Below are 6053 nucleotides of genomic sequence, written 5' to 3'. Positions count from 1 at the left end.
AAAGAAGAATTACTAAAGTTATCAGGAATGATAAGGAAATTTGTGTGGTGGTTGGACACCCTTAATTTGCTGAAGCAAAGAGAGAAGAAAAGAAGCAAGTTGCTCTAGATGCTAAAAATGTAAAACAAAAGAAGGAGCAAGCTGCTATCTTGGCCAAGCTACAAGCTGTGAAACCTACACAACAAGTTTCTGCACAACCATCTAAAACAGTTGAATCTCAAGATCAAGAAATAAAAAATGCACCTCCACAGACAAAAAAGCCAAGGTACAAGCAAAGAATCAAGAGAAAATTGGACTTCAGTGATGAGGAGATGGAAGGGTACTTTCCCAAAGAGTCTACATCTGCAACAACTCAAACATCCATGCCCTCGGTGGCACATGGAGAATTCAAGATAGATCCATCCAAGAACTTTCATGGTGAACCTATCATTCCAAAGGATGATAACTGAACTCAATCTACCTCAATTCATGAAGCCAAAGAAGATAAAGACCAGATCAATAAATAAAGTGAAGCCCTTAACTCTCAGATCCAAATCCCTAACCAAAGCCCAAACCAAAGTCAACAAGGGAGACATAATGTACATCTGTGACATCAAGAAATTCTCAGATTTAAACCTCTATCTAGATGAACTGGAAGAAGTTAGAGGGATTGATGCTTACAGGAATCTACCTGAAAGGTTAGTATTCAAGTACAAGGGAGGAAAAGAGACACAGTGGCCACTTCACAGGATCCTTCAAGAAAGCCAATCTGTGCTGATAAAGGTTTATTCATCCTTCAAGAAGAACTTTGGATTCAATGTGATAGCTAGAAGACTTGTTCTGAAGAAAATTGAAGAACTGAGGAGTATTAGAGCCAAAGATGCACTCCCAAAGACTCTAACTATTCCTTACACAGGGAGTAGAGTGAATCTAAGGCCTTACTAGCTGATGGAATTCATGGATGATAAAGGAGTTAGAAGATTCTTCAGATTAGAAGACCAATTGAGCATCTCTAGCAATGAGACTCATTTGGAAATGCAAGAAATGCTAAATCTCTCAGAATCTGATGAACTGGAATTCCACAGACAGCTCCAAAATCAGATAGAAGAAAATAACAGAAAGCTTGGAAAGAGATCCAGATCTTCAAGGAAATAGATTAATCTGCTCAGGCTAGAGGAGCACCTTGAAAATAACTGTGAGCAAATCTTTGTACATTTAGTTAATTGAAGCACTTAATAGTTCTATCTACTTCCATTTAAATTTGTATTTTTAGGGTGTTTTGTTATCATCAAGTTTCTCTTAATTTATGGCTACAATTCTAGCAGACATAAATTGGGGGAGATTGTTGTGAATATGTTGTGAACTTGATGATTTCATTAACAAAACACCTTAGTAGATTTAACTTAGTGAAAAATGTAGCTCTCGACAGATAAGGAATATAGTCCCGACGGATGACTCAATATAGTCCCGACGGATGATGATTTATTATCCATCGAGTGAGTAGCTTATGTAACAATAAGTTATGCAGCACATTTCTGCAAACACCTTTGTTTAGATTCTGTAGTAGCATATAAGTCATGTTGACTTTAATTAGATATGCAGATTAGGTTGATTAATTGTACATAGATGATGTCTTGTAATTCTGCATAAATGAAATAAAGTCAAGTACCAGAAAGCTACCCGACGGATGATCAACAATGCTAATCGACGGATGATCAACAAGGCAACCCGACGGATGATCATTTACCCGACGGATAATCAATTCAAACATCTGTTGACAGTGACAACACAGTCACATGCGTCGAGTGTATGCAAAAGGAATGTGGGAGCCTATTCAACTGGGTTTTTGAGAACAAAGAAGCATTGCCATTTTCATGGTATTATGAAGATATTCAAAGATGCGGGAATAGAGTAATGAAGCAGCATAATATTAAACTTGATAGGTTTTGTTTTATTATCTTGTCTTATTACTGTGTAATCTTGGTGATATATAAACCAAGAGTAGCAATTAGAACAACAAGAAGACTAAGCAAGTAAATTCTCAGAGAAACATTTATAAGCTGTATTCTTAGCATTTCTCTGTAAGTTTAGTTGTTCTTATTGTGTAAGCAGCTGTGAGCTATTCAAGCTTCACAGAGTTCTCTCGATATATATATATATATATATATATATATATATATATATATATATATATATATCTGGTGGATACTTTCTAATCCACCAAAAAGTTTTAAAACTTGTGTTTTTATTATTTTGTGTTTTGATTCATATTTAACTTGTTATTCCGCACTTTGCAAATCAAAATACTGTCATATATATCTTAAGTTAGAACATTTTATATTTCTGAAAAATGTTCAAAAATTTCATTCAACCCCCTTCTGTAATTTTTGTTGCATTGTTATGGACTAACATAAGTGTCTAGAGAGAATACTCATATGAAGGGGATCTATTCATCCAATCGGAGATAATGGCGCAACCCTTCCTTGTTTTCGCTCTCAAGTCCGAAACATTATCATCGGACCAATCCTCCACTTAAGATTGATGAATCTGAAAGTGTGCTCAATTTATAGCTTCGTCCAACCGTCTCCTCGATACATCAGAAAAAACATCGGAATTGGATGCTCCAAAGTCATGAGACATAGTGAACTCCCCTCAACGAAATTTCTCTAAAAAAGACTCGAAAAGATGAAACAACGCTGATAATAGAGGAGATGATAACAAAAGTGAAAGGATGGAAATTCTCTACCGAAGGTTGAACTCTGCAAAACAAGTGAAAAAGCGGAAAAAATCATCGTTCAGCTGAGACAAAAAAGAAACGAAGGAGTGAGGATACGCCGTAAAAAAATAAACATATTTTTGAAGACTAAGGTTAAAGTATTAAGGTTAAAGTAGATTTAAGTTTTAAGGAAAAATAAATAACAAAAAAATTATATTTAATATAATTATAATAAATATATTTTTATAATTAATATGAATTATTAATTTATGATATTATTGGGTCTATATTTTTATACTGAAATTTTCATAGAATTATTATCTTATTATTTTATTAAAATTGATCATTTTTTGAATGATTAGTCTGGATCGGAATTTTTTTAATCTTAGAGAGGTTATTTTTTTAACAAGTATTAATTCATAGAGATTTTACTGTATTTTAACTTCATTTTCACGAGATCAGAATTATCATCTTTTACTAGATATCAAAACTTCACAAGCATGTTTTTCTTTTAGAAAAAGAGAGGCCTTAAAGAAATAAAGTTTGACCGTAAATTACGAGAAGTAACTGAGAAGTGTCAAGTTAGGAGGGATAATTAAAGTGGGGATGAAACCATTTCTGAGAGAAATAGTGACAGATGAGAGGGGCTTGAAGCCTTTACAGCTTCTCTGCAGGTTTACTTTTAAGGGACACTCATCAATTTTATCATACCATGTCATGTATGCTAAATGTATCAATGTGTGTGTATCAAACCATGGAAGCATATACTTGTTCTTTAGCAGTATCAGATGCCTTCTTTCTGGTACTAGTTACTAGTGTAATTCCCAAGCAGAGAAGAGATGGCGTCGTATGGAGCACTATATGGACCACATTTCGGATATATCATACAAACCCCACCACTAGCCCCTCAACTTAGAGGGGCACATGAGTTGCGTTGGGTACATTTGATCATTTTAACGACCCAATCTATTTAGTACGGGTTACAAAAGTACCAAACTATTAATATCAAAAAAAATTAAAACCTAACCCTACTAATTGTATTATGGGTTGGGTTGGTTATGGTTGGGTTGATCGTGTTACAAGCGTCTTTTTCGCGTTTTTCTACCAACAGGGGAATGACTTTCATTTTCGCGATAAATACAAGTATAAGCACGTATTGTAAACACAACTAAGAAATTTAGCAATACATCAAACACTTTATTTTTGTAGGAGAAAAAAATAAAATTATGATAATTATTTGCAGGTTACTTAATCCATGAGCAGCAGCCCTACCTCTACTGCACCATCCCTGTATATACATTGTACTATCTCAAGTCTCAGCCAGTCAACAACCCCATCCCTGTATATATATTGTACTATCTCAAGTCAACAACCCCATCCCTGTATATACATTGTACTATCTCAAGTCTAGCCATACATTGTACTATCTCAAGTCTCAGCCAGCCAACAACCCCATCCCTATATATACATTGTACTATCTCAAGTCTCAGCCCGCCAACAACCCCAACCCCATCCCAGTATATACATTGTATCTCAAGTTTCAGCCAGCCAATAAAATGGGTTGTTGTAATAGTTGAGCTCGTATCGTTTTCGGCGGAGATCAAAGGTTCGACTTCAGGTGTGCGTGAGTTTACTTGATAAAAGAAAGTCTCAACCATAAACCATTACTTAGTCCCTCCCCGCAATATGATACCAAAATGTCCAAAGTAATCAATAAATAAAATTGTTTGGTTGATAAATAAGGAAAATACGTCTGTTTCGTAACTGTGAATTTCTATCCTGCATAGAAAATTATTTGAGCACCCCTTCGATTACTTCCGCTTTCATTGAAATGAAATTTCTCCATGCCAACTAGAACATATTTTTATTATTATTTTTTGTTTTGACTAATTTGGCTTTTATACCTTACAATTGAGTATCTATTCTAATAAATATCGGGGGTGAGCGAAAATCAAATCCAGAACCTGGAATGACAAGAGATAAACTCTTAACCACTTGAGCTATCTCATCGCGCTCTATTTTTATTATTTTTTAAGAATATTATGAAGGTATTCAATTATTCATACCAAGGGAAGAGAAAATTATACAGTATACCATTCAAGTAGGACTTCACCAATAGAAAACAACTTGAATTTAGTTTATCCGGGAGTCCCAAGTATTTTTAACAGAAATCACTTCCTAGTGCCAAAGTACAACAAAAGCTAACTACCTATAAGCTATAACCATTTCAAATCAATTCCACCAATAAAAAGAGTCCATTTTTATTGAAGTTAGCGATTAATGTGTGCCCAAGTGCCGTTAGAAAGACCGTTGTTATAAAATGTAGCTATAACCATTTTAATAGCCATGAAATGCTACTGCTATAAATTGCTTTTCGCTGTAACCATTTTAATAGTGATAAAATGAGTTCAGCACAAAAAAAACACATTTCTTCATATATTTGATTCCATGATAGTGATTTATCTATTATTTAGATCATAAAATATATCTTCCTTGCATTGGTTTTCCATGAAAGTCATAATTATGATTGGTTCCAAGTATAAAAACATGTTTTCATTGTAAAATGCAAATTCATCATTATTTCCAACCATATTTTAACTATAGCACCACAAACTATGATCTTAGGCATTAGCATTAGATTTGCTCTAACATGTGTGTGTACAAACTTATGTGTTGTACGACCATCATTACACATGATAATTATATACACTTGTATCATCACAACATTTGCTGGCTTCAAGAGTAGTTCATATAGTAGGACCTCAAAACCCTTCTTCCACTCTTAAACTAAATATTGCCCTCATCTTTTTACTCTAGTCCAACCAATTGAATCGCTCCCTACATCTACGCAAACATGGACCTCCCATCTTTAACTTTCCTCATTTTTGGTTTCCCCCGCCATTAACATTATTATTAACTTACGGCTTCCCGGGCCTTCTTATTTATTTTCCTAATTTCTAGTACAACTCCAGGTCCAGTTTTCCAAACATAAGAACCCACAAATAATATACTGTAAAAACACTTCAAGAGCTCCTGTGAATTCATTAAATAAAATAGTCTGGAAGAGGGGGAGTAAAGGGACCACTCACCACTCCAATACTCAAAAGAGCCAATTCTTTATTAAACACTAGTGTAAAAATATTAGGAATCAATTCCCACTACCACCAACTGTCTACTACCCATTTCCATAAATAAAGGAAAAGTAAAGGTAAAGTGAAATAAATAACCTCCTATATTACCAGTAGACTAATGATGTCAGTATCATGCTCACAGTCATTATCAAAATGTAAAAATGCCTTCAATTTTCAGAATGCATTGAAAAAAAGGCAGGCAATAGATATATTCAAAAAGATCAAGT

This window comes from Apium graveolens, chromosome 11 (genome assembly GCF_009905375.1).
Source record: "Apium graveolens cultivar Ventura chromosome 11, ASM990537v1, whole genome shotgun sequence".
Taxonomy (NCBI): Eukaryota; Viridiplantae; Streptophyta; class Magnoliopsida; order Apiales; family Apiaceae; genus Apium; species Apium graveolens.
This window is presented reverse-complemented; position numbering follows the sequence as displayed.